The sequence below is a fragment of the Notolepis coatsorum genome, assembly GCF_963971535.1.
Source record: "Notolepis coatsorum genome assembly, chromosome: 1".
NCBI classification, from domain to species: Eukaryota; Metazoa; Chordata; class Actinopteri; order Aulopiformes; family Paralepididae; genus Notolepis; species Notolepis coatsorum.
In genome coordinates, this window is record NC_140165.1 from 138,363,861 (window position 1) to 138,390,060 (window position 26,200).

The 26,200-nt window shown below is 43.2% G+C and overlaps 1 protein-coding gene across 3 annotated transcripts in view; it reads right to left on the minus strand.

Moving 5' to 3' along the window:
- The window catches only part of rasa1a (RAS p21 protein activator (GTPase activating protein) 1a), a 112,356-nt gene that overhangs the window by 56,509 nt on the left and 29,647 nt on the right, over positions 1 to 26,200 (minus strand). The gene's annotated exons all lie outside the window — the stretch shown is intronic.

Consider the following 26,200-nt stretch of genomic DNA (forward strand, 5'->3'; position numbering starts at 1 on the left):
CCCTTATAAATGTGTACTGTTTTGTTACCACCAACTCTCTGAAAACATAAATAACTTCACTTTAACTGTGTGTGGCAATTAGCACAAATCTTTGTGAATTGGAGTGTTTTTGCAATGAGGCTCATTTCCATAGTCAAGTCAAGAGTTTTATTTGTCACGGCATACAGGGCATACAGTGAAATGCGGGTGGCCATGCCCGCAGCGATAGAAAGAGGCACATTTTCCACCCATATGACCTCATTTAAATATGTGCAAATAGCACAGACGCACAGAGACGCAATGATGATGGCAAAGCAGTTAGCGCGGTACTTCACCTTTGCGAGTGCTTTGTGAATAGCAAGGTTGGTTTTGGGGCTATTTGCACAGGCATAGCGATAGCGTCCGAAAAAGCCACGCAATCCCTTTGTGAATTTCCCCTGTGTGTGTCTGTGTGTGCGTGCGTTTGAGCACACAAGCCTTACACACAGGAGGACAGTGTGTTTGGGTTTGTTGTCATCAGGACCGTTATGGGAATATTCTTGGTGTCCTCAACATATGAAATAACCTTGTACTTGACCTCGCTTCAAGTGTGGGGGGGGGGCTAAATAGGTGGGGGTGCGTTCAAACTTTTTATTTTCAAATTTCAAAGTGAATGCGTCAGTGAAATGGTTACTTTCGCTGCAGTTATTCTTAGTTTTTAAACAAAGCCATGTGATCATGCAGGTCTGACATATACTGCACAGAATATATATTGTATTATATATTATTGTATTCGTATATATGTATAACAAACAGAATCTTGTAATTTCCAATTTGGCCCTAAATTACACACATTATTTAGTTTCAATTCACTGTCTGTGATTAATTATACAGTCTCTTTAATAATTTAGTTTCAATTCACTGTCTGATTAATTATACAGTCTTTAATTATGCAATTTGGTATTTATTTAGTATGACGTTAGGCTATTATTTGGCGAAAAGCTAAAATGATGATCTTGTGATGGTGACAAATCACATCGTTTTTGATATATGGAAAAACATAACAGAAACTGTCCCCCAGCTTCATTAAATATACAGTTTTGGGGGCTATTTTCCTGTCTTAGGTATGAGTGCGTTCTCACTTCAAACTAACCACTCCAGTGTTGACTACCTTGTACAGGCGGAACAGGGTGCGGTTGTTTGTTGCAGAGCCCAGTTTGATCGGGTGGGGTTTTCTCATCTCCCCAAATGACCGGAACCACGGGGGAAACCCTCCAGGGGTTCCATTCAACCAGCACTAAAACAAGGCAGGTTTCAAAGTTTGATATCGTTGTTGGAGCAACTGCAACACTATCTAAGATCGTACTCACTGCCTGGAGAGAGAAACGAAAGTGACTTGAGAACCGACAACATGCTCTACAAGAAAGGGAAAGTGCGCACCATGTGAAAGCGCCAAAGCGGAAAAGCCACAAAAGCGCTTTACTCGTCCACCTCGCCCATTAAAACCTTGCTGCTTTCTGAATTAAAGCATTTGGAACAACACAGAGCAGCTGAACCTGGCAGACACATGGTGGGGCAGATTTAGGCTAACGTTATAGCGGTGCCTCTCGGAGCAGGAGGCCTAGAGCGGAAAGACATCCCTGTGGCGAGAAGATGAATGGGTTACACTGCTGCAGCTCTTTTAACAGGAGACTAAGGGCTCCCGTCTGGCTTAGAGGAACAGGGGTCTCTCTCTCTCTCTCTCTCTCTCTCACACACTCACACACACAGTAATGAAGTCTGTTATCATGGTGCGGACTGGAGGGAGGCTTGCTGAGGAGGAGGACAGAGGGAGAGTTAACCTCTTAACCCATTCTCCGCCGATGATGTGTTAACACGTCATTCTCCGCCATGCGTAATCTGCCAATGACGCCGTAAGGCGTCTTTGAAATCAATATTTCATATGTTCGTCATGGTATTCATATTTCACCCACAGAGTCTTGGGTGATGCTGTGGGACTCGGCACAACTCTGCAACGCTTCAATACCGCCACCTGGTGGCCGATCGGCGAGTTGCCAAACAGGAAGTTGCACAAACCGGAAGTGGTCCGTCCCCTATTTTCGTCCGGCCACTCGGTGATCGTCCCGGGGCTCAATATAGACACCGTCGATATGAATATTTGCCATAACTCAATAATCAACATGATTTGGACGTGTATTAGTAATATACAAACCGGAAATGGATCGCATCGATCAACATCCCATAATAGCGATCTTTTTGCTCCACTCTCATCACCCAACGCTACGAGGAGACTGGGGTGAGTTTCAGCGTTTTTCTTTACCATTTTCGATACAAACTGCTCTGATCAATATATCACCCATACTACATGAATCATTTAACGTCGGTCATTGAATTATAAACGACCCCCCCCCCCCCTCCGTTCACCCGCAGATGACCAGTCATGACGTTTAGGACCATGTACAGTTGAAATTTTCAATATAACGTTGATCGGTATCAAACTGCATTTGATCATCTAATATATGCATTTAGGCCTATATCTCACATTCTATGAAATACTGCAGAAAACAATAAAAACATATTCATACTCTAGACGGTATTTTAGTATGAATGAAAAAGTAAAACGTTCCTACATCCTGAACGATAGATAATTGATGTTGAATGGGCCATAGTAATTAGAGTTGTTCCAGTATCGGAAAGGCCGCCGATACTGCCTAAAATGCTGGTATCGGTATCGGCCGATGCTGCTCTAATGCTGCGCTCCGATACCATATGACGTAATTTATCAACATTCTGTTGAGTGACCATTATAAAACAAACGTGTGCTTAATCGACCGTGAATTAAAGTGTCAATGCCATTTGTCATTTTAACAGCAGATACTTTCTTAAAATGCCATCGTCCCGACAGAGCGCTGTTGACGGGGAGCTCTGATGGGTTTGCTTGGTGGCTGGTGTTATTAGCATTGAACAGCTAACCGAAAGCTAGCTTTAACATTACCTTGGCTAAAGTTGGGGCTATTCATAATCCAGCAATAATAGCTGCAGACCTGCAAGCAAAGTACAGCAAGTTGGCAAAGGAGTATTCCAAGTTAAATCACAATGTCACCAGTAGGGATGGGTACCGAATTCGGTACTTTTGAGGTACCGAACCGAAACACGTCGGTACTACCGAGTATCGAATCAAGTGAGAAACCGAAAAAAAAAATAAAAAAAAAATAAAAAAAAATATTTTTTATTAATTTTTTTTTTACCTTTTTTTTTTTTTTTTTTTTTTTTACTTTTTTCTTTTCGTGTCAACGTTCACACGCACAATATATGCTTACCTAGGATTTGACTTGATTCAACAACAAAGCAGTCGGAGCAATGACAAGCCGAAACTGTCGAAATTGTAGTTATTTGAAGTTTGGATTTTTTTTTACGACTGAGGTAGGTAAATAAAATTTCGACAGTTTTCGGCTTGTCATTGCTCCGACTGCTTTGTTGTTGAATCAAGTCAAATCCTAGGTAAGCATATATTGTGCGTGTGAACGTTGACATGAAAAGAAAAAAGTAAAAAAAAAAAAAAAAAAGTAAAAAAAAAAAATTAATAAAAAATATTTTTTACTTTTTTTTACTTTTTTTTTTAAAGTACCGAAAAAAGGTACCGTTGGGTACCGGTATCGATTCACAGGTACCGGTACCGGTATCGGTTCAAATGTGAAAGGTACCCATCCCTAGTCACCAGTAACGTTACAGTCTTTCCATATACCGGTAGCTCATGCTAGCTAACCTAGCTCACGTTAACGTAGTCATTGATCGACCACCTCGCGTACACAATTAATGACATGTTGCGGACAGCCATATCGGTGACAATGTTTAGCTTTTAGTGCCAAATGATAAGAGTCTGAGGCGGAGTCTCAAAAGAGAATGTTCAATATTTATTTTGCATCGAAAATCACAACATGCACGTTCTATCTGCTACTAGCTTACAGACTGAGTAGGGTATATCTGCAGAGCCACTGGGTAGCGAGTGGATCATTGGATTAGGGTATATCTGCAGTGCTGCAGCCCCATACTCATTGATTAATGATACTAATACAAATCTATACAGTCACCTGTTGAATAAATACCCTTACTTTCTAGTTATTACTAAAAAACAGTATATATAAAACAGTATCTGTTAAAAAAAAATATATATATAATTTATATAATATCGTATTTTTAATTTTTTTTATGTATGCACTGGTATCGGATAAGTATCGGCCGATACCCAAAGCTTAGGTATCAGAATCGGATCGGAAAGGAAAAAATGGTATCGGAACATCTCTAATAGTAATGTCAATTTAGCAATACAATTTAAAAAGTTATAGCCCTGCAAAGAAGGTGAACATCTCCATAGACAAATAGCGCTGGCGGAGGATGGTTTAGGATGGATATAAGCCGGCAGAGAATGGGTTAACAGGCACCCAGAAAAGTGGCCTTTTTCTTTTTTACTTGAACTTGAGGACTGCATACTTTTTTGGCAAAGCTTAGCTTTATACTTATAACACATGCATGAGCCTGGTCTCCTTTGAAAGATAACATTCTGAAGTTACTAATGCAAAAAAGGAAAATCACTTTTTAGTGCTAATGAAATAGTAACAGAGGTCTGAACTTGAAAAAAACCTCTGTAGTGGTTGCAAGATTCCATATTCCAATATTCCAGCATAGAGGTAGGTATAAGCTGAAAGTGGTTCCATAGCCTGAAGTCGTATGTATTACAGGTCCAGATTTTATAAAAATCTGTTCAGAAATGAGTCTTCGAGAGACGTTTTAGTAAAAACCGATGCTACAAGAAAAAGCTTTCCAAAATCCATTTCCTCATCCACCGCCGTGCATTCAGAAGTCAGACGCTCGCCTGACATATCGTCATGTAACTCAAGAACCGAGGCACGGATTTGGTCGAGTGAGGTGGCGTTCGAACAGCAACAAATAGAGCTTTCGAATGGTATATTATATGTTCGGCGAAAAATGCAGTCCGAGCCGCTAGACGCTCGCAAAGTGCCGTGACTTGCGTTCCGTGCATGACGGCCCGACGCCGGTACCTCTCCTGTTATGAGGTTAAGGGTCAGGGACCGGCAGAAGGATTTGTGTGATGGAGAGAGTATTGAGGAAGACTAGGGGTGGACGGTATGGTCTAAAATGTATATCACGGTATAATTTGAAGCATAGACGGTAACGGTATATATCACGGTATCAGTGTTTCCGTTAGAATAATTTTTTTTGCCTGATAGGCAGGCTATATAAAGAATGACATCCTCAAGGCATGTAGATTTATAATATTTTAACTTAAAACTAGGTTACTTTTGCGTATAAAGTCATTATATTCCAAATAAAATAAGTCCCGAGTCCGTGCTGCTCCCATTGCAAACAGCGGGCTGGATGCTGGATTTGGCTAGAAGCATATGTAGCTGCAGAGCCGCAGAGCCAGCGGCGCTTTCAGGTCTGGTCACAGCTTTCAGCCGTTGGGTGGGGGGGCGCTGTTGAGCGGGCCTGTGAGACCTGAAAGCGCCGCTGGCTCTGCGACTCTGCAGCTGCATGTTATTCGCAAATCCACTGCTGCAGCCGTCCTCCCGTACTCTCGTTATCATAACACTACACACATATCATAATGTTTACAGCAAACTGTAGTTGATCACCAGGTATGTTTTATTAACGTAGAATAATTCATATAAGAAAAACGATAGGGACATCTCTTACCTTTCTCCACTGGTTAAAAATGCCAGGAACTGAAATTGAAACTTGCTGTGCGCCGCGGTGATATGTGTTTATTATGAAATGACAATTGCGTGTTCACACGCCCACTGCGCGAAGCCTCCTAAATAACTTTTTCCAGTTTGCACATATCTATTATCTATGACTAATTCTATCTATTTTTAGGGGCAAATGCGATTGAAATAGTCGCGCTGTGGTTACACGGTATACGTCATTGCTATTTTAGAGCTGCGCTACCGGTTACACGGTATAGTCAAAATCCACACCGTAGAGCAAATTAATACCGTTTATACCGTATACCGTTTATACCGTCCACCCCTAATAAAACATACCTGGTGATCAACTACAGTTTGCTGTAAACATTATGATATGTGTGTAGTGTTATGATAACGACGGCTGCAGCGGGAGCCGGGAGGACGGCTGCAGCAGTGGAGTTGCGAATAGCATGTAGCTGCAGAGCCGCAGAACCATGGGCGCTTTTGGTCTGGTCACAGGCCCGCTCAACAGCGCCCCCCCACCCAACGGCTGAATTGCCAATGGCTCCTGAAAGAGCCCATGGTTCTGCGGCTCTGCAGCTACATATGCTTCTAGCAAAATCCAGCATCCAGCCTCGCTGTTTGCAATGGGAGCAGCACGGAGTCTCGACTCGGGACTTATTTTATTTGGAATATAATGACTTTATACGCAAAAGTAGCCTAGTTTTAAGTTAAAATATTATAAATCTACATGCCTTGAGGATGTCATTCTTTATATAGCCTGCCTATCAGGCAAAAAAAATTATTCTAACGGAAACACTGATACCGTGATATATACCGTTACCGTCTATGCTTCAAATTATACCGTGATATACATTTTAGACCATACCGTCCACCCCTATGTTTTATTAACGTAGAATAATTCATATAAGAAAAACGATAGGGAAATCCCTTACCTTTCTCCACTGGGTAAAAATGCCAGGAACTGAAATTGAAACTTGCTGTGCGCCGCGGTGACATGTGTTTATTATGAAATGACAATTGTGTGTTGACACGCCCACTGCGCGAAGCCTCCTAAATAACTTTTTCCAGTTTGCACATATCTATTATCTATGACTAATTCTATCTATTTTTAGGGGCAAATGCGATTGAAATAGTCGCGCTGTGGTTACATGACGTCATTGCTCTTTTAGAGCTGCTCTACCGGTTACACGGTATAGTCAAAATCCATACCGTAGCGCAAATTCATACCATTTATACAGTATACCGTTTATACCGTCCACCCCTAGTGTGGGGTATACGGTGGACGTCGTTGCAATGTATTGGGGCGGAACAGAGTATTTTATGGTGATATTTAGTACTTTGTAAACAAGGCTGGCTAGGATAATTAGCTTGCACGGCGCTATTTTATAGTTTACGTGCCGAGTGGGTGTGTGGCGTGAATTCTGAGGCCACGGTTATAGTAGCGTGGGGTATACGGTGGACGTCGTTGCAATGTATTGGGGCGGAACAGAGTATTTTAGGGTCATATTTAGTACTTTGTAAACAAGGCTGGCTAGGATAATTAGCTTGCACGGCGCTATTTTATAGTTTACGTGCCGAGTGGGTGTGTGGCGTGAATTCTGAGGCCACGGTTATAGTAGTGTGAGGTATACGGTGGACGTCGTTGCAATGTATTGGGGTGGAACAGAGTATTTTAGGGTCATTAGTACATTGTCATGGGATACACCGCTTGTCGGCTAACTGCTAATGTACACGGACTGATGACGACATCAACTCAAGACATTCGCAGCAGCAAAACAAGTCTATTAATAGCCCGTCCATCGGCGCCGGGCATAAGAAGTTAATTAAACTTGACAGACATATCGACGATAATTATCGATAGTTATATGAAAATAATTTTATAATTTTATCGCGATAACGCTTTTGGCCATATCGCCCAGCCCTACTCCAGCCCCTCCCACACGAATGTAAACACGGTCTAGTCTAGTCTAGTGGGACGGGACCTCCCTGAGCTAACGTTAGCTACCGTTACAAAATGACCCAGTCAACCACTTCCAGTCCAATACATGATGAGGCATAGTCTAACCGAACGGTATCTAGCCGGCCAGCTACTGATAGCTCCTGACATCAACAAACGCTCCAGCAAGTCTAGTAGAGACGTGTATGATACCTCCGCTAGCTCACGTTAGCTGACGCCAGCTCACTGTTCAAAGCGAAATGTCCCACTGAACTAAATAGTTCACTGAGGCGCTGTATCAACGTTATATAGCCAACCAGCAGTAGCCACAGATAGCTCCTGATATCAATGTTTTATAACACTCATTCGATGCGTATTCGAGCTGAGGGCATGTTGTTGAATGTGATCAATAGGGTCCAGCTGCAGCTCCGGAGAATCCTGGCCGTAGCTGCAGGCTACTCGAGTATAGGGTCCAACTGCAGCTCCGGAGAATCCTGGCCATAGCTGGAGGCTACTAGAGTACACACAGACAGTGGAGCTTGTTGCGTGGTGGCGATGTCTCGCAGATAATACAAGTACAAGTCTAATTATATAATATATATATTTTATAAAAAAAAAGAAAAGAAAATAATTATATAAAATTTTAACTTTCTTTTTTATCAAAAACGATCAGTATCGGATCGGTATCGGCCGATATGGCTCACGGCGATCGGTGATCGGTATCGGTGGCAAAAAACGTGATCGGGGCATCCCTAGAGTGAACCCTTTAGAAGTAAATATTTGTGGTCCGACAATGCAATGGGCCCCAATTCAACGTCAAAGCTATCAAATAGTCTAGGGGACGCAAAAACATAATCTATTCTAGAAAAGGTTTTGTGTCTTGCTGAGAAAAAGGAAAAATCTCACGCCGTTGGATTGAGCGATCGCCACAAATCAATTACCCCTGTGTCCTTGGACCAGGCCTGTAGTGCCGTAGAGGCCTGTCTCTGGTCATAGGTTGTGGTGTGACTGGATTTATCAATCAAGGGATCCCAGATGGCATTAAAATCTGCACCAATTATAAATGAATACTCAGGGAGATCTAGCATCGCTGTAGTGAGTAAAGCATAGAAGTTAGCGTCATAAACATTAGGGGCGTAAGCCGCTACCAGAGCAATTTTCCTGTTAAAGTAATCTATCTTGGCAATAGTAACTCGACCATCTGCATCAGAACATATGTCTAATAATTTAATATTCAACTTCCGTTTAGCTACTATAGCTACACCACGGGCCAGGAGGAGGAGCTTATGTTATGATAGACTTTATCCGCCAGCTTTGTATTGTCAGCCATTAAAAGATGCGTTTCGGGGCGGTTAGGTGGCCGAGCGGAGATTGCGTTCGTCACCAACCCCGGAGCTGTGAGCTAGATTCGCCTGTTCGAATCCAGCTCACAGCTCCGGGGTTGTCACCAGCTTGGCTGGCCGTCTGCACTAATACAATTGGCTGTATTAGAGGGTGGGAGAAGCTGGCGGGGTGGGTCCGGGTCGTTGTAAACAGCGACTCCTACAGTTCGGTCGGGGCGCCTGCTAAGCGCGGATAGGACTCGAGGGGGATAGTGTGGTCCTCCCACACGCTACGCCCTCTCGATGAGAATCCGCGCTGCCAGGTGAAAAGAAGCGGTGATTGGCTGGACGTGTGTCGGAGGAAGCACGTGGTAGCCTCCACTCTCCCAGATGATCTGACTGTGGGGGGTAAGTGCGCAGCGACCAGGAAGGGACTGGGAATTGGCATACGACTAACATTGGGATGGGAGAAAATCGGAGGAAAATGGAGGGGGAAAAAGACCAATAATAATAATAAAAAAAATATGCGTTTCACTTAAAAGAGCCACATCAACCTGTTGTCTTTTCATCCATGTTAATACGCTTGTGCGCTTATGATGAATATTAAGACCCCCTGTATTCCAAATCAAGATATTTAAATTAGCCATAGTCTAAACAGGTTGCAGTATGCCCGAGTGTAATTCGTCTGGAGTAGCACACCATAATAGATATATATCCATCTGTTAAGGTCCTGTTGAGATCCGAGCATGAGCATAAAAACAAAAAAAAACACACAATCCCCCATCCCCCCTCCAAAATACTTATCCAGTATCCCCATATCGAGCATATCAACCATAACAACCATATGTAAATTACCATAGGGCCTAGAACTCTCAAACCTACCATAAGTAGATTATTCTCTCAGTGGCTGCTTGCCACACTCCCTTAAAAAAAAATAGTAAATTCACTTAAACCTTATAAGAACATCGCTAAGTTTAAACAAGAAGAAGACAAAAAAAACCTAGAATTGGAATTATTGCAAAAGAAGGGGGGGGGGGGTTATAATACGTGTGCAGTACGTCCACCAGGCCGGAAGAGGGCAATCACGGGTTCCTTTATGGACGCCGTCATTTGTAAATGGTGTGTTCCTCTGCAGGAGATCAGAGTAAGGGCGTTTTCACACCTGGCTCGTTTGGAGCTGTTGATCCGAAACCTGGAGCGTTTACCCGCTATTTCGGTTCAGTTGGGCATATATGAACACAGCAATCACATTCTGTTGCGGAACAAAACAAGCGGACCGAGACGCGACTCGTATGCTGTGAGAATGCAATCGATTTAGCAAACCGACACAATAATAATAATAGTGAGCCGTGGGTCAACGTGGAGCAGCGATGACTCGGTACACTGCCTCGTTGATATTTGGGCAGACGATCACATTAGTCAGATGCTGGAGAACACGCAAGTGTACAGAAAGTTGAGTGACTGTAGTGACGCTGCAACAGCAGCACCGTGCGAGACAACACCTCCTCTCTCTCTCTCCCTCCCTCTCACTGACTCTCTCTCTCCCTCTCTCTCTCTCTGTCACCGAGAGAATGAATGTGGACTGTTCCATCGGGGAGCTTCGGTGGTAATGTGAGTGGCTACAGACCGCTGCACTTAAATATAAACATTAGTCTACCTGGAGACTCAATGAGGTAATTGTAGATGTCGCCATAAGACGCTTCTGGCCATTTAGTGGGATCATTGTTTCATTATCCTGGTCGGCTGAAAGGACACTGGCCACCGAAGCTCCCCCCTCTGATGGAACAGTCCACATTCATTCGTGCGTCATCTCGCGTCTCCAGACTCTGTGGGCAATCTGCGCATGTGCATGGGTAATAATAGGTGCTTTAAAATGGGCTTTTTCGCTGCCGATTTAGTTCTGATCGATTAGGAATGGCTCGCGCCGTGTTCAGGAGATTGAGGCGCATACAAGACTATTCGATCATGTCTCTAGCACCCCCACAGCCGTATCTGCAACCACTTACATCACGGCTCTCATCCACATTCATTCAAGTTCAAGTTCTTTAATAGTTGTCATACAGAAGTACAGAATACTTTCATACAAAATGCTTCTTACTGTTACGCTCCAGAGACTGTGCTAGACAAGATAGTATCAAATAACATAATAACATAATATAGCATGAATTTAGAAGAAGAAAATGAGGTCACAGTGTTCGGTATAGACATATGTACAATGTTCTGAGTTACCATATAATATACAATACACAATACTATGCAGTGTACTAATGTACAGTACTATCTAGTGCAAAGCAGAAATGGGATGAGGTACAATTTTAGGTACAATTTACAGTAAGGTGTACGAGTTGTAGTGCAATCCTTCATCCATAAATATAAAGTGTGGGGAGTGGGTGCTACAGTGTGTTTGTTTAAAGTGGGTGTGTGCTATAAAGTGTGTGGAGTGGGTGCTACAGTGTGTTTGTTTAAAGTGAGTGTGTGCGTGTGGATGTGTGTGCTATGTGCGTTTGGTGGTTGTTGTTGTGTAGTGTTCATTCATTGTTCGTTTAGCAGCCTGATGGCCTGGGGATAGAAGCTACTTCTGAGTCTTTCTGTGCTCGCCTTGAGACTCCTGTATCGCTTGCCTGACCGCAGCAGTTCGAAGAGGCAGTTGTTTGGGTGACTGGAGTCTTTAATGATTCTCTTAGCCTTGCCCTTGCAACGCTTGTAGTAAATGTTCTGGAGGGTGGGGAGCCCCCCTCCAATTGTGCGTTCGGCTGAACGTGTCACTCTTTGTAGTCTGCTTTGGTCTTTTGCAGTGCTATTCCCAAACCAGGAGGTGATGTTGCCGGTCAAGATGCTCTCTATTGTACATGAGTAGAAGTTCTTAAGGATCTTCTGGCTGACTTGGAACTTCCTTAGGCGCCTGAGGAAGTAGAGGCGTTGTCGTGCCTTCTTCACCACACTGTTAATGTGTGTGGTCCATGTCAAGTCCTCGGATATGTAGGCTCCGAGGTACTTGAAGCTGTTGACTCTCTCAACCGGTGCCCCGTCGATGCTGAGGGGGCTGTAGTCCTTGACCCCCGACCTCCTGAAGTCCACAATCATCTCCTTTGTTTTGCTGACGTTCAGGGAGAGGCTGTTTTCCTGGCACCATCCCGCCAGGACCTTGACCTCTTCCAGGTAGGCCCTCTCGTCGTTGGCAGAGATCAGGCCCACCACCACTGTGTCGTCAGCAAATTTGACGATTGTATTGCTACTCCGCTGAGCCACACAGTCGTGTGTGTACAGGGAGTAGAGGAGGGGACTCAGAACACAGCCCTGGGGGGCCCCTATGTTGAGGGTGATGGATGAGGAGGTGCAGTTGCCTGCTCTCACCACCTGGGGTCTGCCAGTCAGGAAGTCCAAGACCCACTGGCAGAGGTCATAGCCCAAGCCCAGGTCCCTGAGCTTGGCTATGAGTATGGAGGGGACTATGGTATTGAATGCCGAGCTGTAGTCGATGAATAGCATTCTCACATAGTTCCCCTGCCTCTTGCTCCCCCGCTCTCTCCTCCCCGATTTCAATGTAACGCGGAGATTCAGGGTTGGGGGGGGGGGCACGCCCCAAAATCTGACCAATGAGTGATAGTTTGCTCGCGCGTGCGTTTGTTTTGGTCCGTGTGAACACAGCCGTGTGAACACAAACGAACTAAGAATCAAGTGCAACAATTGTATCATAATAGTCCCTGAATCGGAACAAAGCAAACGAACTACAGGTGTGAAAACACCCTAAGACTAGGGCTGCAACTAATGACTAATTTGGTAGTCGACTAATCTGCCGATTATTTTTTCGATTAGTCGAAAATTTACCAATGTAAACAACATTTTTTTTTTTTTTTTTTTTTTATTACCTATCTTTGTGAAAGTGGCTTCTCAGCTCTGGTCCAGCTGAAGACAGAGCAGAGGAACAGATTGGACATTGAGCATGACCTCAGAGTTGCTTGTCTACCATCACCCCAGACTTTGAGACTCTTGTCAGGACCAAACAACAACATCATAACATGATGATCCCATAGCAAATTAAAATAATGACTCATGAAACATTTGAATTTGGATCTTTAAGCCACTTTAAATGAAAATGTATTTGAAGAACAATACAGCAATCACTCATAACAAGATAAATAAATTAAATAATACAAATTAAAGTGGAAGTGTACTTTAAATAACTTTTGTTTGCTGTGTGTGAGAGGAGTCCGTGTGTGTGTGTATGTGTGTGTGTCTTACTCTGATCGCTGTGTGAGTGAGAGGTGTGTGTACCGTGTAATTTGTGTGTGTGTCTTACTCTGATCGCTGTGTGAGTGAGAGGTGTGTACTGTGTAATTTGTGTATGTGTGTGTGTCTTACTCTGATCGCTGTGTGTGAGTGAGAGGAGTGTGAATGTGTGTGTCTTACTCTGATCGCTGTGTGTGAGAGAGAGGAGTGTGAATGTGTGTGTGTCTTACTCTGATCGCTGTGTGTGAGTGAGAGGAGTGTGTATGTGTGTGTGTGTTACTCTGATCGCTGTGTGTGAGTGAGAGGAGTGTGTATGTGTGTGTCTTACTCTGATCGCTGTGTGTGAGTGAGAGGAGTGCGTGTGTAATGTATTGTGTGTCTAGTCTGATCATCATCTCCTGCAGGGGAACAATGTTTTCAATGTCCAAAATTTGCTATGGGATCATCATGCTATGATGTTGTCTGGAACCCTGAGAAGCCACTCTCACAAAGATAGGTAGTGCAAAAAAAAAAAAAAATTAAATAATTTTTTTTTTCTTTTTTTATGACTAATCGACGCAACAATTTCTCGTCTACGATTTTTTAGAATCGACGTCGTCGATTATGTCGACTAATCGTTGCAGCCCTACCTAAGACACACACATACACACACACAGCTCCTCTCACTCACACACAGCAAACAAAAGACCTAGAAGTCTGTCTGATCTGACTCATCCTCCTCTCCTCTCCCCTTACAGCTGTTGGAGATGGTGGAGCCTAGTGAGTGGATCCACGTCACCCCCCTGGACCAGGTTAACAGCCCCATCAGAACCACAGTGCTGGGGCAGAGGCTGCTACTTTTAAAACATTATTTGCACATTATCTTTACATTTAAACTTGCACTTTAATTTGTATTATTTAATTTGTTTTCATTATGATTGATTATTGTATTTGTTATTAAAATACATTTGATTAAGCAAGTAGCTTAATTAAGATCCAAATTCAAATGTTTCACGAGTCCTTATTTAAATTTGCTATGGGATCATGTTAAGGCAGAGGGAGGGTGACATTCACAGGTGTGCAGACTTGAGCATGTGAGGTAAAACATGCACTGGAGCCCTGCAAATGAGCCACGCCCACAGGAAGCAGAGATGGAGGGTGTGACAGAAATAATCGTTAGATTAGTCGACTAATCGAAAAAATAATCGACAGATTAGTCGACTACCAAAATAATCGTTACGTTGCAGCCCTACATGGTACCATCTAATAAAGCAGAAACAAGGCTTGAAATAATCTAATAATAATATACTTTAGTTTTACTACCATGCAGACGTTCCGGGCAAGAGTGCAAGACTTCAGAAACACTAAAATAATAAAGAACTCAAACTGGAGTGCTGTCCTAGGCTTTATTATTTACTACACTGAGGATTCAGCAGCCAGCCTTTAGTTGTCTGGTTGCGAGTTGAGCACGCTGTGTCTTATTTTAAAATAATATTTGAAAGGTCAGTTTGTGGTCTTCATTGCTTATCCTGCACAGCTAGACAGGAGGAGCCTGTGTCAACCGTGTGCACCGGACTAACGGCAGACTAAGCAGACAGACACCCATCATGAAGACGTGTCCTCACACCTGCTGTCCGCTCCTTTCTTCACACGTTCGCTCCGCTCTCCTCTCACCTCCTGTCCTCTCCTCACACCTCCCGTCTCCCTACATCTATAGACTACTTCTCGGGCAGCGCTTCTGCATCATCCGGCCCCGACTGTCAAGTCTGGTGTACTCGACAGGCTCACCTGAAGCCTGGAGATCCCCATTCATTCAGTGCACATTTCTGCAGGCCCTGAGACGCATGCAACACACCTGAATGACAGTCTTTTTAATAAAGTTGAATTGGATGTAAATGGTCCAGTGAGTGACTCCCTCCACCTCTATCTGTCATATTTTCATATTTCCATGACTTACAGCGCAGATTGGGTTCATTATGGTGGTGGAGGAGGAGGGTCCTGTCGGCGCGCTCCTGTCCCTCTCCTGTCGTAGAAGCTTGCCGACTGTGCCTCAGTCTACCAATTAAGAAACACCTAGAGAGTTGTATTTGTAGCGTCTACTGCCACCACAAACTTAGAAGTAGGCCACTGTTTAGAATAATTAGGCTGAATTCTAAATGGCTAAAGAGGTTATAGGACGGTGTTATAACTATCTAGCTTAAATCAAAAGCTGGTATTCTGTCTGTCTAACTCTAGTCTCAAAGCTTACCAAACATGTAACATGGAGGTTTCTAGTGTAAACCCTGGCTCGGAAGCACCTTTCTATACCCAATATGATGCTAGGCTATATTATGCTAGGCCTAGGCTATATGATGCTAGGCACGGTCTATATGATTCTAGGCCTAGGCTATATGACCTACCTACCGCCTATTCTCGGATGCTAGGCCTAGGCTATATGATGCTAGGCTATATTATGCTAGGCCTAGGCTATATGATGCTAGGCTAGGGCTGGGCGATAAAACGATAACGATAAATATCGCGATAAATTATTTCCTCGAAATAAACATGAAACGTGGTCGCAAAGTTTCGATATATCGATTTTCCAAGTTTGGCTCCGTTCAGCCTCGGCTCAGCACACTCACTAACAACAACCAACGTTACGTGATGACGTGCTTACGCACCACAGCTCAGGACTCAAGGCTGCTAGGATACTTAGCTTGCACGGCACTATTTTATATATTTACGTGCAGAGTATGTATGTGGCGTGAATTCTGATGCCACGGTTATAGTAGTGTGTGGTATACGGTGGACGTCGTTGCAATGTATTGTGGCGGAACAGAGTATTTTAGGGATATTTATTTAGTACATTGTCATGGAATACATCGCTTGGAAACGAAGCTGGCTAGGATACTTAACTTGCACGCAGGGAGCGAAATTAACTTTTTGACTCACCGGCCAGTGGCGGGTAGATGGGAAGAATCTACCCGCCAAGCATATTTCTTACCTGCCAACTTTTTTTAGATACTTTTTTTTTATTATTATTTTATATAAAAAGATTTTTTTTTAATAAAATATATATATTATATAATCATACTTGTGATTGTGTTATCTGCGAGACATCGCCACCTCGCTGTCTGCAAACAGCTCCACTGTCTGTGTGTATACTCGAGTGGCCTCCAGCTCCAGCAAGGATTCTCCGGCGCTGCAGCTGGTCCCTAAACGCTACATTCAGCATGCAAAAGGATTCTCCTGAGCTACAGCTGGACCCTATTCAGCAGCCCTCACTCATGCGATGTAAGCCAGGGACTCGAATACGCATGTTGTTGTAGGACATTGATGTCAGGAGCTATCTGTAGCTACTGCTGGATGGCGTTGGGACAACGCCTCAGTGAACTATTTAGTTTACTGCGACATTTCGTAGTGACTAGTGAGCTACCTAGCCAACGGAGGTATTATGCACTGGACTATTGCTGGAGGATTTGTTGATGTCGGGAGCTATCCGTAGCTAGCCGGCTGGATAACGTTACACAATGCCTCATGTATTAAACTAAGTGAATAGTTGACTGGGTCATTTTGTAACGGTAGCTAACGTTATCCCACGAAGGTCCCACACTGACTAGACTAACGTCACGGTGAGGCAATAGCCTCTGTTTACATGCAGGCATACAGGGGTAGGAGCAGCAGCAGCAGCAGTGCGCGGTGCGCTGCATGTCTGTGCTGAGACAGCGAGTGAGAACTCCGCTAAAGAATTGGATCATGATTTTCGGTTTTCACATGACTATTTGATTGCCCGCCACACGGCGGTCAGACCTCTCAGTGGGAGGCGCCAAACGTAAAAACTGAGCGCCAATGGCGCTTGGCGCTCTCTAGTTTCGGTCCCTGCTTGCACGGCGCTATTTTATATATTTACGTGCCGAGTATGTGGCGTGAATTCTGATGCCACGGTTATAGTAGTGTGTGGTATACGGTGGACGTTGTTGCAATGTATTGTGGCGGAACAGAGTATTTTAGGGATATTTATTTAGTACATTGTCATGGGATACACTGCTCACTCTGGCTAACTGCTAACGTGCGCGGACTGATGACGACATCAACTCGAGACATTCACAGCAGAAAAACAAGTCTATTAATAGCCCGTCCATCGGCGCCGGGCATAAAAAGTTAATTAAACTTGACAGACATTATATCGACGATAATTATCGATATAGAGTTATATGAAAATAATTTAATAATTTTATCGCGATAACGTTTTTGGCCATATCGCCCAGCCCTATGCTAGGCTATATTATGCTAGGCCTAGGCTATATGATGCATCAGAGACATGTTAATCAATTGTAAGGGTGGTTAAAACGGCTCTTTTTCCATTACTACCACCTGAAATACAGACTTCCATCAATATTCTACAGACCCACTAAGCAAGCCTGAGAGGCCCTGTCTCAAGTTATCAAATTACAACAAATCAAATCATAGATTTCAAACTAGATTCAAATCCAGTGACATATGCGACATAGACTAAATATAGAAAGTATGAATAATATCTAACATTTAGTAATTTACCCAACGCTTTTATCCAAAGCGACAAGTTCTGTACGACAAGTCAGTAGGAAGGGTAAGTAACATTGTTCATCAAACAGTGTTGAACTTGAGTGCTAGTCTTGAGTGCATATGCATGGTAGTACATTATGCATAGTAGTAGATACATTAGGGGTGCACCGATATATCGGTCGGGTATCGGTATCGGCCGATAAGTGCCTTGTTGACTGCTATCGGCCTATAAGCTCAAATGTGCCGATAGCAGTCGCCGATAAATAAGCATCAATGTGTGTAGCGTCAAAAGGCGCAAAAAAAAAAAAAAGTTCACTCGCGACCTACCTGCACAACGCCCGCCGTCCCCCACACACACACGCAAGCTACTGCATCACAGTTACTACTTATGATTAACAAGGCATTCGTTTTGTGGCATTAACGTTATATAGTTAGTGTTACACGGACAATAACATCAGCATATTATTATTACACATAGCAGCAAGGCATTACTTCGAGTCCGTTCATAGCTCAGTTCCATTCCGTTTCTCCTTCCGTACCCAACTACCCACTACTAGTTAGTTAGCACCATCCAGGCATCAACGTGAGCTCCCGGTACGGTAGCTAGTTAGTTAGCACCATCCAGGCATCAACGTGAGCTCCCGGTACGGTAGCTAGTTAGTTAGCACCATCCAGGCATCAACCTGAGCTCCCGGTACGGTAGCTAGTTAGTTAGCACCATCCAGGCATCAACGTGAGCTCCCGGTACGGTAGCTAGTTAGTTAATAACGTTATATAGTTAGTGTTACACGTTCAATATAACATCAGCATATTATTTACCCGAACACAGCAAGTAAGCAAGGCATTATTCCGTTCATAGCTCCGTTGCTCATTCCGTACCAAACTACCCATTCTGCAATCTGTTAATAAAGTTTTCAACCAGACAAATGTATAGAAAGGCTTTGTTTTATTATAACATTTGTTGCAGTAAAATCATTATGTCTCATTTGGTCATGCTGTGGAGCGCTGGTCGGCGGGCCGGGCAGCTAAGGTATTAGCTACGTTAAGTTTGTTGTGATGTGCTCTCGAGTGAGTCGCAAGCAGATCAATGGCGGCATGCCCGAACGTAGAAAATGAATAAACGCTTGCCGATTGGTGGTAAGAACAGCAGGAGGTGGGTGCTAGCGGTGTGGCGTCATTGGCCGAATCGACTGTCAATCAAAATGGTTCCATAATCCATTGCATTGGTTGAAAGCTCTGGTTGAGAGAATAGTATCCCGCTGCAGGCCGCCAGAATGGTTCCATTGCATTGGTTGAAAGCTCTGGTTGAGAAAATAGTATCCCTCTGCAGGCCGCCAGACGATACTGGGAGAGAGATAGTGATACCATAAACATATTTCTTGAGGTTTCCTTTTTTTAAGTAAGTAAAGAGGCCTACAAATACAAACATACACATACAAATATACAGTAGTTTCATAAAAAAAGAAATAAAAAAAAATTACAAATACTTATATACAAATATCGGTATCGGTATCGGCCGATAGTGTTAGTTGAACAATCGGTATCGGTATCGGTGGCCAATTTTCATATCGGTGCATCCCTAATATACATATCAGGATAGTAGGTAGTAATATAGGCAAGGTAGATTATTTAGTAGCAGAGTGCATAATAGTAAAAGACAACACGAAGGTTAGTAGTTTTTCTTTCGTTCTTCATTACACAACTTAAAATAAAACGCCATAACTGTAGTTGCCTGTTTAATGTCAAATCGACTTCTAAATAAATTCATCATAGGCCCCTAATATAAAGTTGTTGCCACACAGACCTTATCAGAGCAGGCCTGTACATTGCGACATATATGTCGCACGTGCGACACTGACGTCAGTCTGTGCGATGAATGAATTGACTTCAGTAGCACTGGTGCGATGGCCCGTGGAGCAAGCAAAAAAAAATAAAGTGTGACGGTAAATTGAATGGACCACAGCGCCACGCTATCCACTTGGTACTTGTAGTCTCGTGCGATTAAAAACAATGTCCCGTCTCGCGTAGAGTCCATAATCAAACACCAAATCCCATAATCCCTAGCGAACAATATCCCCGCGACTAAGTTGCGAGCTCAATGTACACTGACTGGGTGACTTCGACAAGATGAAGCGCTTTTTTAAGGTATTAAATCCAACAAAAGAAGTACAAGATCAAAACCCCAAACGAGCCCGAGAGGGACCACCGTTAATAGAAACGAGACAAAAGGAGAAGATTAACAAGATGTACAGATATAACGCAGAGTGGGAAAATGATTTTCCGTGGATATTTTTTAATGAGGAAGCACAGCTATTATTATTCTGTCACTGGTGCCGGGAGACTCCGGAAAAGATCCGATCAGAGAATCCCTTGACTCGCGGGTAACAATATCCTAAAAAGGGATAACATTAATAAACACAATACGTCCCATCGACACATTCTTGCCCGGGATGCCTTCAACGCTAAACAAACTCCTGAGCGCGGGCCGGCACCCTCTTGCACTCGCTGAGTAAACAGACGACCAGAGCGGATGATGCTGATCTCCGTGAGGTAAAGTTTAAGATGAATGTGGCATATTGCATCGCCAAGGAAGAAATGCTGTTCACTAAATTTAAGCCGCTAATTTTACTCTGTAAAAAGAACTCCATCGTATGGCTACTTAAATTCCCCTCCGGGATCAATAAAGTATTAATTATCTATCAATCAATCTATCTATCTATCTAATAACGAGACAATATGCAAATAAGGTAATAATAATAATAATTAATTTAATTTATAAAGCCCTTTTCATTCATGCAGAGTTCCTTGTACTTAGTTCTGATTAATGCAATAGTGTGTGTGTGTGTGTGTGTGTGTGTGTGTGTGTGTGTGTGGATCTGAAAAAGTGGCCAGCAGACATGATGCTGGAACTGTGACACGTGTGCAGTGCACACACACACACACACACACGCACGCACACACACACACACACGAATAATTATAATAATAATAATAATAATAATAATAATAATAATAATAATAATAATAATAATAATAATAATAATAATAATAATAATACATTTATTTATTTGGTTCCACAAATATGTACAGGTGTTTGTATGCATTATATCTATTTGTTATGTTGGTTTCTAGGTGTTTCTAGGTTGGTTTCTAGCTTTCCCTGTAATCTGAGTCCACACCAGCGCTGCCTGGTCTCGGACTGCTTCATATCGGTTATATGGTTATGTCCTTGTTCTTTTTGTTTTACATTATGGGCAAATAAAGAAAGAATTTGTCTAAAAGCATTTCTTGTTAAAGTTTGGATTTTGTGTGCCCTGTATGCAAGATTCATGTCCCTTGCCAGTCACATACCTATTTAAGTAATGAACTGCACTACTTGTGGTTGTTTTTAGAGATTTTAGAGACGTTTTATACTCGTGCTACAAGATTTTGGCCTGTGCTACAAAACTATCAACCTCTGTAGCACCAGTGCTATGTGCAAAAAAAGTTAACGTACAGCCCTGTATCAGAGCCCTACACACGTGATTTGATACTTGTTAATGTGTGACCTATGATATTCCATTCATGTACTGTGCCAACGTGTGCAGTGATAAGACGAAGGGATGGGAGAGGGTGAGCAGGCAGGCAGGCAGGCAGGGTGATGGGACGAAGGGATGGGAGAGGGTGAGCAGGCAGGCAGGGTGTTGTGATACATGGGCTATGAACATAAGCCATGACAGCGGTGAGAGGACATGGTGCTGTTATCAGCCTGAGGAATGCCCCGTCGTGTCGGTGCATGAACAGAGTGAAGCACCGTGATGCTCTGCCTCTCTCCTTCGCTGGCAGTTACAATGCAGTTCAACTATGCACCAACTGCAACGGGCCAGGGTTACAAGGAACCCTACGGCTGATGAGCGCAGGTTGTGCGATGTTGGATGAAAACATTTGGTTAAAGAGAACCGTTCTAAAAAAAGGGGAGAATGCCCAATCTTAGTCCTGGCCAGGGTTTCTAAAAAGGAGGGCCGGGATCAAAAATAGGTTGCAGGCCTGTGTATGGTGGGTCCCCACATGTTTTGATGAGCCTGGGTACAAAATTATGCGAATACAATTTAACCTCTGATTCAAACGTTTGTAGTACAGTGCAAAAAGCCATGCCCCAACTGATCTACATGTAGCCTACATCACACCTTATTTAAGGTAGTAGTACCACACTAAAGCTTTGCTCCGCCACGTACTGAGAGAGGAATCAAACACCCCTGTTAAGGTAGTACTACACTATAGGCTTATTAGGCTGGTTCAGAGCTCTTCTCCACCACGTACTGAGAGAGGAATCAAACACCCCTGTTAAGGTAGTACCACACTAAAAGCTGGTTCAGAGCTATTCTCCACCACATACTGAGAGAGGAATCAAACACCTCTGTTAAGGTACTACTAGAGCTGCCGCGGTATTGATGTTTTCCTTACCGCACAAATTTGCAAAATATTTCCTACCGCCGCGGTTGTTACCGCACGCACACAAAAAATAAAAAAATAAAGTTTGAATGCATTTTTTTTTTAGTAGTAGTCTACTCTTTATAGCATATAGCCTGCCTCTAGTCTAAATGTCTATCTTTAGAGGATGACTTTGCAGCATGAATATTGTTTAGGATTCGGCAAGCACGCATTAGTTATTGAAAGTGAAACACGGATTCGAAGTTTCCCCTCTGGTCGTGCGCAGTTCACTCGGTGTCGCGGGCAGGGGTGGTTACCCCTAACCCCCCCGACCCTTTCTTATTATTATTACTATAAAGTTACTACTTTATAATAAAGGCATTCGTTTTGTGGCATTAACATTATATTAGTTATACGTTCAATAACATCAGCGTATTTACCGGACCGTAGCAAGGCAAGCAATACTCTATTCATATCTCAGTTCCTTTCTTTGCTCAGAGCGTGCTGAGTTGTCCCATTCTGCGGTCTGTTAATAAAGTTTTCAATCAGACAAGTGTATAGAACGAAGGGCTTTTATTATAACATTCGTTGCAGACAGTAAAATCATTATGTCTCGTTTAGTACTCCTGAGGAGCGATGGTAGTCCACTCCGGCGGAGAGTTAAAGCTAACGTTATTAGCCGTGTTGTGATGAGCTGACATTCAGGACGTAAAAAACGAATACGCGCTTGCCGATTGGTGGTAACACACTGCATGACGCTACAACGTGTGACGCGTCTCTCTTCTGACCAATCAGTGGTCTGCAATGTTTCACGTGACTTTTCTGGTACCCAATAGGGTCGCTTGGAACCTCGATAGAGGAGTAGGGTATATCTGCAGAGCCGCAAGCCCAACGAGAGGAGGGTAATTTATTATTATTATTATAAAAAACAGCGGTGACGCGGTATTCAGCCTACTCTGCGGTGGCCGTGATGTAACAGCGATACCGCGGTAATGCGGTAATCGCGGCAGCTCTAGGTACTACTACACTAAAGGCTGGTTCAGAGCTCTGCTCGCTCAGCCACGTACTGAGAGAGGAATAAAAAAACACCTCTGATTTAGCAGCTTCCACCTACATGGTGACAGACAGGACACCCACCCCTTTTCACTGTCTCAACTAGGGCTGAACAATTAATCAGAATTGTATCAAAATAAAAATTTGGCCAAGCAGTGCAATATCCAAATGGTGCTGCAGAGATGGCCCGGCATACAAAACCATATTCTACAGACTTTATAAAAAAAAATAAAAAAAAAAATAAAAATCATCTTTGTTGGTACAGATCCCTGCCAAACATAACACAATCATGATATTTTGTTCCATGTGTTTTTCAATGGAAATGAGAATAATGAAGCAAATATCAGTCAAAATAATCGCCATTAGATATATTTTACAAAAAATCAGACATTCAGGCCTAGTCTCAACCTCACGCCCAGGTAGTCACCTCATCACAGAGAGCCCCTTTCAACCACCCATTAGCATGAATAGCAATGGCACACATTTAAAGTAGGCTTCAGGAAAGCCTATGGTAGTAACTACTAGGGGTGCACCGATGTATCGGTCGGGTATCGGTATCGGCCGATAAGTGCCTTGTTGACTGCAATCGGCCTATCGGCCGATAAGCTCGAATGTGCCGATGGCAGTAGCCGATAAATATCCATCAATTTGTGTCACGTCAAAAGGCAAAAACGCGTCGCGACCTGCACAACGCCGCCCCCGGCCCCCGTTCTTTCAACCTAAAAGTGCACTTTCTTCAACCTCGAAGTAAACAAATCACAGAACGGTAGCCAGTTAGTAGGTATCAACCTGAGCTCCCGGGACGGTAGCTAGTTAGTTAGCACCATCCATGTATCAAGGTGAGCTCCCGGGACGGTAGCTAGTTAGTTAGCACCATCCATGTATCAAGGTGAGCTCCCGGGACGGTAGCTAGTTAGTTAGCACCATCCATGTATCAACGTGAGCTCCCGGGACGGTAGCTAGTTAGTTAGCACCATCCATGTATCAACGTGAGCTCCCGGGACGGTAGCTAGTTAGTTAGCACCATCCATGTATCAACGAAGGGCTGTACGCTAAGCTTTTTCACTAGGGGCACACTTGCCCCTAAATGAGAAATGTAGGGGCAAAAAATATTTTTTAGGGGCACATTTTTAAATAACAATTTACCATTATTTATATCGATTGTTTTTTATTTAAAAAAAAAGAAAAAAAATATTTTATATTTTTTTTTAATAAAATATATATATTATATAATCATACTTGTAGTTGTATTATCTGCGAGACATCGCCACCACGCAACAAGTCAAAATGCTCGCTATATGCAACCAGCTCCACTGTCTGTGTACTCGAGTAGCCTCCAGCTACGGCCAGGATTCTCCGGAGCTGCAGCTGGACCCTATACTGTAGCCGCCAGCTACGGCCAGGATTCTCCGGCGCTGCAGCTGGACCCTATTGACTATATTCAGCGTGCCCTCAGCTCGAATACGCATCGACTCAGTGTTATAACTTATAAGACATTGATATCAGGAGCTATCTGAACTATTTGGTTTAATGGGACGTTTCGTTTTGAACAGTAAGCTAACGCGAGCTATCATGCACTACTAGACTTGCTGGAGGATTTGTTGATATCAGTAGCTAGCCGGCTGGCAGGCTCACCGAGGTGCCAGTGTCCCACTAGAGACTAGTGTTTACAACAGCCACGGGTGCGGGAGGGAGGAGGAGCAGACGCCGCAGCTCTCTCCGTGTGTCTGAGTTCAGTTCAGTTCGGCTCACTATAGGAGGTCGAACGCGTCGAAAATATGAAGCAATACTAACTTTACTTTTCTTCATAGCTAAATCAGACAGTCAGCCAGTCTATCAGAGTGAGTGCTCAGTCGATTGTTCCCGCTGATCATACCTGCTGAGTGCTCACTGCTCAGCTCGCGTGAGTGGCGTCATCACACGCCTTGGATAATTTAGAGAGTGCCAGATATGCCAGAAGAACATGGCATATCACAACTCTACAACAACTTTGTCAAATCACCTAAAAAACTTAAGTATCGTTGTACACGACGGCGACGCGACACAAAACATTAATAAGGCTATGCCTGTGCTGCTATGACTAATGTGTTACCAAGTTGGCTAATTTAATTGTAATCATCTGCTTTTGTAGGTGCATTGTCTGATATAATTATAAATTAAATATAATATAATTGTTTGCTTGATAGACGAAGGTTGCAACATAATTATGTAATGTCATGTCGTTGGCTGTGAGAGCAGCCCCACTGCACCCAGGCAGCGCAGCCGAGTGAAACCTTGTTGGCTGCGTCACAGTCACGAAAGGGGCTACTTAATTAATTAATCCAATCCACTTTATTTATAGAGCACATTTAAAAACAACAAAGTTTACCAAAGTCCCACAACATAAGATAAAAAAAATATATTAAAAAATTCGCAAAGCTTCGAATTAAAATCGAAGCTCGGCCCAGAAGCTTCGATTGCCAAAAAAAGCTTCGAAGGTCAGCCCTAAATACAAGTCATTTTAGATTGCCTGCTTCGAGATATTTTTTTTTAATTATTATTATTATAATTTGTTTTTTGGGACTTGTACAGCACTTTGTTCAACTTTGTCAGTGCTGTAAAGTTTAAACCTTTTTAAATCTTAGACAAACAAAACACTTTGCTTTCATGAAATATTGTAAGCCGTCATTTGAGGCTTTATAAAAGTCAAGTCAAGTCAAGTCAAGTCAAGTCAGCTTTCACACCAGAGCTGTTTGGTCCGGACTATCGGACCAGAGTTCGTTTTCTCGGATAGTCCGCTTTTTTTGGGGTGGTGTGAATGCTCAGTCGAACTCTGGTGTGGACCAAACACGCAAACTCTGGTCCGCCTGAAAACGTAGGTCACGAGCAGAGCGCTAAATTACTACCTAACGAATCAGATCTGCGATATGAGGTAGTGTCACGAGCAGAGCAATGTGTGTGGACAAGAGGCGGGTTGCTACGTTTACTGTAGGGAGGGGCTTTTAGACACATGTTTTTTTTATTTATTTTTTGATACACTGTAGCTAACGTAAATTATTTTGTTAACGTAAAGATTTTCA